Consider the following 15,715-nt stretch of genomic DNA (forward strand, 5'->3'; position numbering starts at 1 on the left):
ATCTCGCCATAGCCGCTTAATCCTAGATAAGAAATAACAGGATTTTCTCAACTCAAAAGTAAACATTCATATAGTCCTACTTAAAATACATTCCAACAATGATTTTAACATCACTATGAATTATACTGTAGACATTTTAACCTTTGGTTGTGAACGCGTCGGCCACAATGAAGCTCTCTTTTTCAGTGCCTTTAACACTGAACAGTTTTTTTTTATAGCAATTCACATTTTTACCCCCTGCTCTTAAATGAGAGAATTTATAATTCTCATAAGCTCTTTATAATTATCTTAACTAAATACACCATTGAACATACTGAAGTGTTCAAAATAGCAGAGAAACAACAATAGTGATATCTTCAACACAAGATATCACTATTTACCTGGAAGGCCACCATATTTTTCCACTGCCTTCAGAAAAGTGAAAGGGCAGTGTTTGAGCAGTTGTTTGTTGCTGGATCCATATATTGTTCTATACAGACAGAGTTTCATATAGCGAATCTGTGAAGAAAAAAAACAAATAAGCATAAAATACATTTAAATATGCTGTCTGACCACAGGACAATTCATAAGTCCCTGATTTGTGGGTTAGCCTGGGTACAGTTTTCTACAGTCACACATCCGTTGTTGATGGAATCAGAAAAACGTTTCCAGTTTTTCATGTATGTCTTTGTGACAACCCGGTAACGTATACGCCAAAAATTTTCTTGGCTGACACCCAGCAGGTTGGCGATACAAAACACTGGTAAGGCATGTCAATAAGCTGGGACAGCACGTCCTCAGAAAAACAAATCTTAGTTGCCCACGTACTCCTCTAATAAACACAGGGACTCTTTTGGAAGAGCAGCGTGGATCAGTCTTTGGAGGGTTGAAATACCCACAATTTCAGCTGGGATGTTTAAATGGTAGATGCAGATGTGAGAATAAAGGCTTCCTGATTTTAACTTACTGGGAGTAGTCCTTAAAGTGAGGTTGACTTAATATGTCAGTGATCCTTGACTCCAACGCTGCAGTAACTGAGTAGCCAGTGGTGCCTTTAATGCCAAATACATATTAGATGCAATTCTGTACAGAACTTATCTGTACCAATTCAACATTATAGATTACGTTAGGCTAAATTGACATAAAACATTACAACTTAAGTATGTTGGGCGTAAGTTACCGTCTCATTACGCTCTGTTCAACATGCTAAGCAGTGAGGTGTATTCAGGTAACGTTATTGCATATCTTGCAGTTCAATCAGCGAAACGGTCAGTTCTAACGTCACTAACTTACACACAGAGCACTTCATCCGCGCTAGCTAACGTATAGCGCTAGCTACCTATAGTTAACAACATAAATATCGTTCGGTTGCAAGCTCAGCAATCCGTCTATGAGTTGCAGAAATGTATATCATTAAATTGCTATCACAGTAGGAAAACCGTATGAAAATGTTAATAAAGACTTTTTTTACTTTACCTGATGCTGAGCCTGGGCTAGAACCTCCGGTCGGTTAGCTATTTTTCACCTGTGACGCATGCGCATTAAATGTAATCGAGGTTTGATTACCCTGGCCTGGGACTGCAGTGACGTCATTTTAACTGTTTTTTTACTCGTACCCGTAAACTTGAATTGTGTTCACCACTCAAGAATTTGTAGTCGTAGAAATAGAGTTGTACTCATGAATGTTTACAGTCATAGCTTTTAGAGTCACACTCACATTAAACACACATGTATGAAAACCTAATTTGCGTGCCTATGTAATTTACGCACAAATGTATAAAATACAATATGTATTAAAATATGAATAATATACATAAAGTTACGCTACATCTTTGTTGATAGTTTTCTTACTCCATACTATCTGTGTTGAGGTGGACGTCATTAAAGACTTTGACACAAGCCGCTCAGTGCTGTGGTGTGGTCGGAAACCCCACCGAAAGGAATCAAAATTGTTGTTTAGTGACAAGAAATGGTTGAGTTGTTTGACAAAACGTTTTTTTCAATGATTTTACTTAAAAATGGAAGGTTTGATATTGGCCTATAGTCGCTCATTAGTGACATTGTCTAGGTTTTCTTTTTTATGAGAGGCTTGATTACTGCAGCTTTCAGGGCCTGTGGAAAGATTCCTGAAAAGAGACGTGTTCACAATCTGTAGAAGATCAGAAGCCAAACAAGTTGAAACATTTTGAAAACACAAGTTGGTAGAAAATCAAGGCAACAAGGGAGATTTCAGATGTTGTATAAGTCCTCCAGGTTTTTTATGGTTGATCGAATGAAATTCTGTTATATTGGAACTAGTTTTGCTTTACACACTGTGACAACACATATCCTGGACTTGATATGGAGGCACTGACTGTTTGTCTAATCTTCTGAATTTTGTCTTTGAAGAAGGAGGCAAAGTCATTGCAGGCCATGGTAGATACAAGTTCAGATGCTACGGCACTGGAGGGTGTTAACCTATCAACAGTACAAACAAAGCACGTGAATTATTATTGTTTCTATTGATAATGTCGAGAGAAGGACCTCCTTGCTCTATTCCAAATTATAATGCGAATCTCTCTTTATAGGTGTTATAATGGACCAGGAGATTTGTTTTCCGCCACCTTTGTCCACAAGCTCGTCACTGAGAGCCCAGAGAAGGCGGGTGGTGAGGAGAAAATGAATAAATGTCTCAGTGGGTTTAATAAGTGATATACCGTTTTCTTGTTATCTTTGTTTGGAAACTATTGGCACGGAGATAGTGCCGTTAAAAAAAAACATAGGAATGATCAAGACAGCGCGTCAGTCACCACAACCTGGAAATTTCAGACCCTTGGAGAAAATCAGGTCCAGAGTGTGCCCCTTATTGTGCGTGGGCTCTGTCACATGCTGAGTCAGTCCATAGTTCTTAAAAACACAACACAGTTCTTTGGTCCCCCTGTCCCTGGGGGTTGTCACATGAATTTAAATCACCCGCAATGATAACAATCAAAGTTAATCACGATATAGACAGCATTTCAGAGAAATCATCATGAAGGTTGCACAATATTTAGGTGGCCTGTAGATGTTTAGAAGTATAGCTTTGGGGGAGGACCTTAACTGAAGAGCTACTATTCAAAAGAACTAAATTTCCATAACATGTTTGTGTACCTTGATGAGTTGTTAAACAAATGGCGACACCACCTCTTTTCTTATTCACTCTATTCTCACCATAAAACTGAGTTAGGGGAGCTGGCTCGATGAGAACGCAGCGCTGTTATTATGGTCTAACCAGTTTTAGTTAAAACATAATATTGATTGTGATAATAATAAAATCATTGATTGATCAAAATGATTTTCATGCCAAAGACATGACATTCATAAAAGCTAGTGTTAGTTGTTCTCATTTTTTGGGACAGGCTGTAGCGAAAAAGAATGGATGCTAAATTTGCTAATTTTGCAGTTAGTGTGCTTTTTCGCCATTCTTTTTCTGTTGTCTATCACAGCATAAATTGAGGAAGAATCAATCACAGGGCCTGGGCTGTCTTGGAAAGAGCAGCCTGGACCCGCCACATATCAGTTAATGCTTGCTGGATTTTGCACATAAGCGTCTTTCATTCTGAGGAGGTGCCTTGCTTTTACTTTTGCCGGGGCCAAACAATGGGGGAAGGAAGGGGTGGTAATTTGGTTCCAGCATCTACCAGCTCCTTCATCTGGTCATGACCCCAACATGGGGATGGGGGGGAAAAGGTGAGTGGAGACAGCTATGGCTCCTCAAATGGCTTGGGGTTGGTACGGGGGTCTGAGGGTGTTGGACGGGTGAACAGGGGAGTTGAGGTTTCATGTCTCTGGTCTCCCACGTTTAAATGTTTGCTCAGATGGGGGTTGGTGGATCACTTCCGCACTTTATACCTTCCTCTTGTTTAAATTTGTCTTGTCTCGTGTCCTGGCTGTGAGGGAGCAGATGTGTAGCACAAAAGTAATGTAGGTTAGAAGTGAAGAACTTTAATCCTGGCTTGTTAAGTAAAAATCCATCTGCTTTAAAAAGATGTCTGCGCTCCCAGAAGATGCTTAAATTGTCAATGACTGCAGAGAATGGATGGTACGTTCAGTTCAATGTCAATTGTTTAGTGCCAACACTCGTTGAATCTCTCAGCTCCTCTTCTCACTGGCATAGGGCGTTACAGGGCCACTGATAAACACCGCCGCGTTTTAGGGAGCCGACTGTGTTCAGCAGTTCCATAAAGTCCAGTTTTTGCAATTTAGACTGTTGCTTTACACATCATGTGACCCTATATAATGTATAATGTTCTTCACAGTTGGGTGTGCTACCGCAATATCGGGATTCTTTGGTCCATCAGACACCATGTCTTTGGGAAAACGTAATTTTGTGTTTCACTGCTTTTTAAATCTTTTACAGCAGAGTCCCCCCACATCAGTGTTTGAGGCCTGTTGTAAGCTTTCCCTGTAGCTTTTTACTTTTTGAATTGCTCTCATTCCTTACCCTGCTGTTATGACATGAGACATAATCCCGGTCATCATAATGCACTTTGAGATTCTTTGGAATGAAAAGTGTGTTAAAATAAATGTATTATTATTCTTATTGTTAATGGCTGTCCAACGAGGAGCAATCTATTATCCAGTTGCACACAAGTTGTTGGGGAGGCATTTTGTTGCTAATTTCCCTTTTGCAGCTGTCCACGGTGCGTCCTCATAAGTACAGGGCTTGAAGAGGCGCTCTGCCGTGGATGATAATGCAGGCCAGCCAGTCGTATCACAAATCTCAGGGTGCTGTACCCGCCCGTTAGTCGTCCTCCCGTTTCCAAGGAAAATGATTTACTCTATGGCTTTGCACCAGTTGAGTTCCAGGGAAGACTACTACTTGTTGATTTCTTACCCGTTCCAAGCCCTTCTGTTTCTTTTGTCTTGTTGTGCTAATTAGCCGTGTGTTAGCATGCTTTTGTCCATTGTTTGGGGTCCATGGTAAAGTGGTGTCATTTCCACGTGATTCTTCACTTCTATCGGTGTACCTTGTTTTCCAGAAGTGCAATCTTCTGAAGGAGTTTTGTATAGTCATCCACGGGAAAGAGGCATCTTACTGCTATTGTCTTTACTACAGTCACTGTAGGACAGTCTTGAGCTATGGTAGGCCACGCTCAGCGAAAAGTTATTAAAATATGGCAGTAGCCTATTTCTACAAACAAATGCATAGTCCAGTGATTTATAAGTGTCCAATAGCGCTACTTAAGTTTCTCTCAGAGGAAAGCAAGATATAAGCAAAAATTGCAAGTAGAGGCAAACAAGCAGCAAAGTGTCTGCACTTTAAGAGCAGACACTTTATTTGATTGGAATCTTTAATTGTTTGTGGTGTTTTTGGTTTATCTCTTTGTTTAGGGTGTACATTTTTACATGTGCCACTTACGTGGTTTGATCTTTATCCTTATACAAAATACAACAAACTTAAACCTTTAACTGGACTAAGACTATCTTAGATGTCGGAGAGAGACCTGGCTGGCACCCCTTGACCGTTAAAACATAACGGATGAAAGACAAACTGTCACAACACACACCACACAACCTGCAGTCATATCACCTTGTCTGTCCTCAGCATTCTCATGCATTTCATAGTCCCACACTTGCTCTTGAATATATCTATCTTCATCTCACATGAGGTTTTGCCAAAGCGGCCCTGCATGGTTGGACCTGAAATTCACACGTCACACAGCAAAAAGTCAAATGCTTATCCTTTTGGACACATTTAGCAGGGGGTGCCTCAGCACTAGGCCACTGACCTTTCTGAACTGTAAAAGTAGTTATTTTTTGTAATCATTAATTCTCTGTAAGACAGACATGGAGCTTGGATCAGTGGTTTGTGCTGTAGAGTGAGGGACTGGTCGGTGACAGTCCGTCCTGCTGTCATCGTAATAGAGATGAGAAGATCCATCAAATCCTCCTGACAGCGACTTTACTGGAGATGTTGCGGCGAGGTAGTTGACTTTCATTGGACTCAGTTTTTCAATACTGAAAATGGACAAATGGAGAGAAAATGAAAGATCTTTTGCACTTAACCAGGTATTATTCTATATGTAACCCAACCATGATGGCAGTGTTGGATGTGGGTGACAAGGTGGTAATGCCAGGCATTGTAGATTGCCATGTTCATGTGAATGAACAGGCCGCACCTCCTGGGAGGGTTTTGGACTGCCCCCAGGGCGCTGCAGCTGGAGGAGTGACAACCATTGTGGACATGCCGCTGTAGTTTGAGACTTCCCCCTCCCAAAATCAATCCAAACTCACTGTCTGACCTTCAGGGTCATCGTTGGAGGAGAAGGTTAAAGGGTAAACAGATTTCAGATAACTGTCCTTTGCAGTAAGGTTGGCTGTTTGTAGTACATATTTGATCTGAGAGTTACATTTGTTTTGTTTTGTTTTTTTGTTTGTGCAAAAAGAAGAAATAAAAAGTATTTTCCCCCAACGAGAAATGTATTGCCATGTAAGAATCTCATATTTTAAGAAATTGGTCCAAGAAATAAGGCTTTGGAGACTTGCATTTTGAATGGCCAGCAGTGAGTTTTGTTTAAAATCCCCACAGAAACAGCATCCCTCCACACAACACTTGGAAATTTTCACAAGAAGCTGCATGAGGCGACAGGGAATGTTTTTGTGGACACAGCCTTCTGGGAGGTGTGATTCTCTGGCAATCAGGTACAGTGGCCAACAACAAAAAATGAACAAATCTCAGCCAGTGTGCCAAACACAAAATTGTCTTTTTTATAGCTAGAACTTCTGCCCATGATCCAAGCTGGAGTGGCTGGCTTCATGTTTCCTCATCCATAGTGGTGGAAGAGTTCCCTCATGTGAATGACTGTGATCTACACAGAGCCATGAAACAGCTGCAAGCACGAGTGTCCTGCTGGTAACTTACAAATGCAGCATCTCCCAAAACATGCATTCCTGTACTTTATTGGGGTAACTGAGATAACTTCTGCTTTGTCTCCTCCTTCAGTTTCATGCAGAGAAGTGTTCATCAGACAACAAGGAGCATGGCGGTAACACAATTTTACTGCATTCAACAGATTATCTGTCTATTGCATTTTTTCTCTGCAGTAGCACTTAATATGCAACCCAAAAGAACATCAACGACAAATTTGTCAAGAGTGGGATTTTTTTTTGCAGTGCCCTTAGCCACAATAGTCAGAAAAGGGTTATACTTAACTTTGGTACCACCTGACAACTTTAAACTATACCTGCTGCCATGATCTCCAATAATAAGGGTTATACGATTTATTGATATGATACTATATTCTGCCCTGCGTGGTTTTGTATGAATCCCATTCCCCTGCCTACATTCCTTGCCATGTTAGATCCTTGTCAGTACTCCACCTTTCTGCAGTCAAGACCAGATGACATGAGAAAGAGGCAATCCGCACCGTCACAGAACTCTGCCTCCAGTACAAGTAAGAACTTTAGCGTGGTGACAAAAAAAAATTACCATAATGATCATTCTGGATAGAATTTGGTTGTAAATGTACATTGATGCCAAAGTTTGCTAATTCTCTCTGCTCTAGGGTGCGGTGTCATATAGTTCACTTGTCCTCTGCAAAGCCATTGAAACTAATCCAGGAAGCACGGCAAGCTGGAGCCCCCTGTCAGTGAGACCACCCCCACTACCTCACCTGTTTGCGAGAACATACCCGCAGGGCTACACAATTCAAGTGCTGCCCCACCCATCCGAGGATCTGTTAACCAGTAAACGGAAAAGAATGCACAGTTGTTGAAAGTCGACTATTTTCAGTGTGATCCTTACATAAAACTGTGATGCATTTGCTTATTCTTTGATCACTAGTAGATGATTGCTTTTGTCCCCACAGGAGCAGTATGGTCCGCACTGAAAGCTGGGCAGATTGACATGGTGGTGTCTGATCATTCCCCTTGCACCCTGATTTGAAGAAGCTGGGCAATGGAGACTTCACTGAGGCTTGGGAGGATTATTCCTCATTACAATTTGGTATGGACTAGGACAGCCATCTTTTAACAGGAGGGATTTTGGAGATGTCAGGTGACTCTTGGACACTACCGCATACTTTGCAGATTGTGTAGATGTACATACTAATGAGTGTTTTTTTCAAATCTGAACAAAGGTTTTAGCTATCAATTATGATAATGCAAATGCACTGCATGTGGCAGCTCTCACATTCTTCTTCTTCTTTGAAGCAGTATGTCTCTACATCACAATCCTCTCTGCTGTTCAGCTGAAGAACACACTGGCTAAAATTCACACAACACTTAAACCTTTCTGTGAAATACTAGAGGCTCTATATATACATAATGCATGCAAATGTTAATTAAATTTCATTTAATTTAATTTTTTTTTGCTCCTACCTTCCCTCCTCCCAGTCACACACTGGGCGAAGTTCAAATGGAGGTAACAAGAGCTGAATGCCATTTTACTGCACAAACTCAATTACTGTTCCAACACAGTGAAGGTGGTCAAAGTCTGACCCATAAAGACTCTAATGCACAATATAATACTTTATTAAAATAGGAGAATGCAAACGACAAACTATGAAAAACCCTCGATCTTTAATGCGTGACAACTCATTCTCAATAGACCTCTATCACCCATATGTTTAACCATTTGCAGGTTTGCCTCTGTTCTGGAGTTCTCCAGTAAGAGGGGCTTTACGCTGTCTGATGTGGGCGAGACTCCTTAGCTGGAAAACAGCCCAGCTAAGTATGTCTGACAACCTAAAGGGCAGCCTTGCCCCCGGCTATGATGCTGACTTGGTCATATGGGAACCAGAGCGAGAATTTGAAGTTAGTATTAATTATGAATCCATAACATTACAAAAAAAAAAAAAAACTACATCTGCTTTCATATTTTGGACTTTTAAAAGCCCTACTTTTACTGTATTAATTTAATTTTCTGTCATGCTTCACAGTAAAGAAGCAAGCATTCATCATAAAAACAAGGTAACCACATTAATGAACAAATCGTATAATTTTAAGGAGCAGATATTGTATTTGACTGAGTTTGATGCTGTGTCTGTACAGCTACGCCTTACCTCGCGTCACATTGCAGGAGTGGTGTGGTGTTACCATTGTTGGGGCCAGCTGGTGTACAGAGAAGGCTCTTTTCTGCCCCAAACCTCTGGGGAAGCCTCTCCTCATCCCAATGCAGCCCAACTGTGAAGCACCATGACAACACTGGAAATAACCTCAACATATCTAGAGTAGTGTGTTGTCTAATCTGGGAAAGTGCCCCATGTCATTTTCTTTTTCATTTCCTCACACATATAAATGATTTACACTAGATTTTATCTGAAATTTTTATATCACACTTTGCATTTGTAATAAAACTGGGAATAGTTGCTGGTTCACAGACACTTTATATAACTTATGCTAGCAAATAATCCAAAATACTGAAAAAAAAACACACACACTAATTAAAAAGGGAGGGTTTTGTGGGGCCTTCTAGCAGTCAGCAGAATTGAATCATCAAAATTACACAATCATTCTAATTTTTGGTATCCGTAAACCAGGAGCGGGCGCGCGGTGGCTCAGGTGATGAGCGGTTGCCTACCAATCGGAGGTTGGTGTGTTCGAAATGCTGAATTGCTGACCTCCTAAAGATGTTATTAAAAGCGGGGTAGCTCTGTCTGTTTGTAATAGCTATCAGAATTGTGTGTATATATCCTCAATTTTAATAATTCATATGGCAGCTCTGTCAGGTGGGAATATATATAGATTGTGTACATCCTCTATAAATATGGTTAAGGCAGGGTAGCTCTGATGGAATATCATCAGAATGCTCTACTTCCTCTAACTGTGGTTAAAGTAGGGTATTTAATTCATTCAAGTTGGAAATGTTTTTTCAGAATGGACTACGTCCTCTATACATGTAGTTAAAAGTAGGTTAGCTCATTGTGTTTTTTAGGAAATTTTGTCCTAATGGAATTTTCCCTTTTTTATAAATGTAGTCAAGTAGAGTAGCTTATCTGTAATGTGGGAAATGTCAATCAGAATGGACTTCTCTCTCTCTCGATAGATAGAACTCCTTCTTTTGGGTTGGTCATAATGACTAATTCTTCTTTTGTGTTAGCGCAATTATGTGTAAGCTAAGAATATCGGAAGCCCAGATACTCATTATAACATGATATATGTATCAGAATGGACTACTTAGTCTATAAATCTGGTTCAATTAGAGCGCTCATTATGTATGTGGGAAAGATCTGTTAACATGCACTATTTCATGAGTGTATACTGAACAAATCATAAACACTTTTTTTCTGCCCCCATTTTTCATGAGCTGACCTCAGAGCTGAGACTTTATTCTGTGTCACAAAAGGCTTATTTCTCAATAATTTTCACAAATCTGTGTTAGTGAGCACTTCTCGCTTCCCGAGATAATCCACCCACCTCACAGTTGTGTCATGTCAGATGCTGATTGACAGCGTAATTATTGCAGAGGTGTGCCTTAGGCTGGCCACAATTTAAAATAAAAAACACTATAAATCTGTGGTTTTATCAGAATCAGCTTTATTTGCCAGGTATGAGGACACATAAGGAATTCTTCTTTGGAGCATTGTGCTCACAATGTGCTTACACATACAAAACAACCAAACACGATATTCACACTACTATTTACATACTCTAATAGAAACATATAGAGGCATGAGTGAGTGAGAGTTATACAAACCAAAAATATTTAAATGTGGAGCATAGTGCAAAGGATTCTGGATAAATAGTATATTTTAGTATAATATGAACAGTATGAACTATGAATAGTTCTGAAATAGGAAATGAGAATGATGAATAAATAATTAAGTGAGATGTGAGATGCAAATGATGAATAACACAAAATAAGTGGAACCAGTAAACCGTTGCTTTAGAGACAGTAGGCTCGTTGGAGATGAACTGCGCCTCGCCTGTAAAGTGCGAGAGCAGGCGGCAGCACGGGGGTCAAAAGCTGCGGTAAAGTCGGACAGTTTCCAGCCGATTCCAGCCGCCTTCAGGCAGGCAGGAAGTGACAAAAACACTGTGGTTACGATTCCGATTTATAAAATATAATCGACCCACATATCAGCTGGTACAGAGTCTTTAGTTGTTTTAATTATGAAGAGTATCTCGAATGTTCTACATGAGATCTGATGCTGATTTTAATTAACAGACTGTAGATGATCCGTGATCTGAACAGATTTAGTTCTCTGATTTCTAAAGTCTCTATAAGCCACAACATGTGATCTGTACAGAATAAGTCTTTAAATCAGACAAATAGCAATTAAAATCCCTCCGATTCAAACAATAAAAAGGCTATATAAAACGTCATCATGTTTGTAACCAATCAGGTGTTAAATCAGCTGAGAAGCCGGCGTTTCCCAGCATGCTCTGGGTCCGCCTGGCTCTTGCAGTCGGTGAAAAGCAACTGCGCCGCCTGCGTCTCAAACTGCGTCCGCCTTGCTCTCGTGAGATTTCCGTTGCCCACGTGTGCATGACGTCAGAGCAAGTCGGGATCAAGTCGGACACAAATCTACCCGGCATGCAACGGGCGCCGATCGCCGTGATTGATTCTGCGCAGACCTGGCTCATCTCCAAGAGCCTAGTGTTACTGTCCGTATCTGGATGTCATGTTCCCCCAGCCTCACTTGTTGACTCCTGTCCAATCAGGAAGTTTTGTGATCCACTGACGGTGAGGCTGGCACAGTGAGCTGGAAGAGTTTGTGGTGCTGAGGAGGTCCGGGATGATGGTTGTTGAACGCCAAGCTGAAGTCCACAAACGGATCCTTGCATAGCTCCTGGGGATCAAGTGTTTGCACTGAGTAAGGCAGTCCCAAGTTGATTGCATTATCCACCGACCTGTTAACCCTGTGAGCAACTGCAGGGGGTCCAGGAAGGACTGTGAAGTCCTTCATTGGGCCACACCATCTTTCAAAGGACTACGATGTCAGGCAACAGCCTGTAGTCATTTAGTCCAGAGAGGAGGGTTTTTTGGGGACTGGGATGATTGTGGATGTTTGAAGCAGGAGGAACTTCGTAGCTCCGGATTTGTTGAAGATCTGAGTTAAGATTGGGGCCAGCTGTTCTGCACAGATTTCAGGCAGGATGGTGACACACCGTCTGGGCCAGGAGCCTTGCAGCCTAGCATCTGGAAGAGCTGGCGCACATCCACTTCACAGATCGTGAGGCACAGTCAGTTAGCTTCAATGTGATGGTGAGTTATCCTTAGTGAACATGTGAGATATCCTAAAGAAGAAGCCTCTTGCGGTCAGTTAGCTTCCACATGATGGTGGGTTATCCTTAGTGACAGCAAATCTAGTAGTCGCATCACAGGAAAGGAGTTCACTTTCTACAGCTTTTAAAAATAAAGACCTTTTTTTTTGTTTTTACACAACACTACAAATTCAATGATTCACATACCATTATGAATCTGATTTGTAGACCGTGCTATTTCATCTCCATCACCCTCTCTGCATATATTATTGAGATCTCAGACGCTCTGGATATGATTCTAACAAAGGAAAAACTCTTACATATGGGTGACTTTACCATTATATGAAAATAGTCAGGAAATATGTTAATCAATATTACTGACCTCTGTGTTCCTATAGCTTTAATTGAAATCTGTGCTTGTGTTGATGTGGCTGATCACTGTCCCATATTTCTAATCACGGTCGGAGTGAAAATTGCCCCCCTATACAAAATTAAATATGACGAATTTTCAGTGAAAGAATGTGATAAATTTTAGACACGCTTTAAGTCAATTATCATGGAGTGAGATCTAAGGCATTTTTTCATTGTTGTAAGAATTGTTTCGCAGGTTTACAATCAGTGCCTTGAAAAACACAAATTGTCCAAACCATGGATATCAGCTATCAAAGTCATTGAATAACAAAATGCATTCTATAAAAAACCACCCTTTCTACCACATTTAATCTGTTGCAGTTTTAAAAGAATCAGAAACAGACTAAATCATGTCAAAAGGAGCAAAAATCCACTATTATAATGTGAAATTAGTTAAAGATAAAAACAATCCATCTTCTTTATGGAGAAACATCAATTGTATTCTTAATAAAAACATTTAAAAACCTAACAAATGAATTATAGATTGACGATTCTATTGTCTCAGATCCGCAACAATTGCCAAAGTGGATTTAATATCTTTTTTTCTGATGTAGGTCCAACATTAGCTTCTAAAACCCCATCTAGGTCATTTTTGACCACAAGAATACATGCATCTTTCAACGTCTGAGGCTTTTAACTTTACAACTGTTACGAGATGAGATTAGAGATATAATTATCAATTTAAAAGACTGTTTACCAGGACGAATGATTGATGTAAAACATTAAAACAATTAACCTGATTCATTAAACCATTACTTATATCTTTAATCTTTTCTAGTCCCAAGGGTTGTGCCTGTAAGTTGAAATAGAAAACATTATACTAGTTTATGAAACGGTGACCCTGCAATTTTTAACAATCATGACCAATTTCTGTGTACCAGCCCTGTCCAAGTTTCTTGTACAACTCGTTTAACACAAATATTAATTCACATCTGGACAAAAATATTTTATATGCACACCAGTTGGTTTAGAACAACACTACTTACATGGCACTTGTCCATTTTTTGACTGAAATATACAAAGCAAAAGACGAAAAGAAAATATTGTAGTATTTTTCTGATCTTTCAAAGCTTTGATACCGTTAGTCATTTCATTCTATTAAAAAAAAAACTTATGGTATACGAAACAAATCACTACTCTGGTTCACCAGTTATCTTTCGACCGGTATCAAACTGTCAACTATATGGCACAGAATCCCTCCCCCCCCCCGCCCTCTTCCCCTTGAGTTGGCTTACCAAGGTTTCCATCTTGGATCCCTTGTTATTTTTCTTATAGTTAATGCCCTCTTAATGCCTCAGATAAACTTTTACAATTTTATTTGCAGATGATACTAGTGTGTTTTAGTCCCATAAAAACCCTGAAATTTTAAGAAAGTAGTTAATGAGAACTTGACAAGTTTCTACTTGGTTCAAGTCCAACAAACTGTCACTCAACATAAAACACACTTTATATATTTTTCAGTATTAAGTCTGATACATTTAAATCTTCATGAAATTCAAATTGAATAATCTCCAATAATAATGTTAATTGCTCGTTCCCTCGCGTTATACTAGATGAGCTTTATCCTGGAAACTAGCGCTGCACGATTATGGCCAAAATGATAATCACAATTATTTTGATCAATATTGTGAGGTAGAGTTACCAGCGGAAACCTGGTACAAATACAGGTTTCCTCTCAGGGTTAACAATATACAGCAATATACAGCTGTGTTTATGATAAAACTGTAGACAAATGTCAAAGTGGACAGAGAGTAAAGAGAGAGAGGAGAGATCCAACGAGGCACGGCTTTACAGAAGAAATGGGTCATGTAACGCAACATTAAACTATATCATTAACAACTTGCAAACGGATGCAAGGACATTATGTACACCGTTGCAATCCAAGGAAAATATTATTGCGCCCTAGAGCTCTGTGAGCTAAAAGACACCACAGGTTAAACTCAAAAGTTAGCGATGGTGTAAAAGTTCATTAATTTCAGTAATTCAACTTAAAGGTGAAACTATATTTAATAGACTCATTACATGCAAAGTGAGATATTTCAAGCCTTTATTTTTATTAGAAACATCTTAGAAGAGATATAAACTTTTACTACTTTATTAGATTCATATCTTTGATCGAGTTTAGCAAAACAATGTGGTGGCAGTTCTGCTGTAGTTCTGTTGATCACCACCAAGGGCGCATTACCCAGAAACGTAGCCGACACTGAACACAGTCACTGAACCTTCAAGGTTTTATTTTATGAATATTATGATTTTGCCATAACACTTCTCAAAGGGGAATATTAAACTTTACTATTATTTAAAAAAAATAAAATTAGTGGAATAAATGGAAAATGTGTCTGCAGTTCTGCTTGTATTCCTGTTTATCACCACCAACGGTCACATTTACACAAAACCATAGCTGACAGCTGGAGGTCAATTACTGAACGTTCAAGGTTTTATTTTATGATAATTTAATGATATTTGCCATCAACACATTTCAAAGGGGAATAATAAATTACAACCTATTAGGTTCAAAATCTTTAAATTTACAATTACAAGGCAAAATAAAAAAATAAAATATTAGAGGACAAACCTGACAAAACTTGTCTGCATTTTGCTTGTAGTTCCAATTTATCACGACCAAGGGCGCATTTACACCAGAACCAGCAGCCGACAGTTGGAGGTCAATAACTGACCCTTTAAATCTTTTTTTATCAATTACTTAACGGTTTGCGATTAGAAACATCTTAAAAAAATATTAAACTTTTACTACTTTGTTAGATTCATATTTTTTAATTGATTGATTTAGCAAAAGAGATGTGGTGGCAGCTCTGCTTGTAGTTCCTTCATCACTACTGAGGGTGCATTCACACCAAAAACCAGTAGCTGACAGCTGGAACTTTGTCATGAACTTTCAAAGGTCTTATTTTTGAAATTATTTAATGATATTGGCACACATCTTTTCAACGGGGGGATATTAAATTGTACTACCTTATTAGATTCAAAATCTTGAATTGATATTTTAGGGCAAAGATATGTAGTGGCAGTCATGCTTGTAGTTCTTGTTTTTAGGGTTGGGGTTAGGGGTTAGGGTTAGGGGGTTAGGGTAGGGTTAGGGTTTGGGATAGGGGCTATAACCAAGTGCACCCGTGCAGTTTGACACGCACACCCACAC

General features: G+C 39.5%; 1 protein-coding gene and 1 pseudogene across 3 annotated transcripts in view; both read left to right on the forward strand.

Annotated features, from left to right (window-relative positions):
* Nucleotides 1–15,715, forward strand: part of zgc:103559 — a 93,980-nt gene that overhangs the window by 65,804 nt on the left and 12,461 nt on the right. The gene's annotated exons all lie outside the window — the stretch shown is intronic.
* LOC116687948 (allantoinase, mitochondrial-like) lies at nucleotides 6,038–9,139 on the forward strand (annotated as a pseudogene).

The sequence above is a fragment of the Etheostoma spectabile genome, chromosome 4, assembly GCF_008692095.1.
Source record: "Etheostoma spectabile isolate EspeVRDwgs_2016 chromosome 4, UIUC_Espe_1.0, whole genome shotgun sequence".
NCBI classification, from domain to species: Eukaryota; Metazoa; Chordata; class Actinopteri; order Perciformes; family Percidae; genus Etheostoma; species Etheostoma spectabile.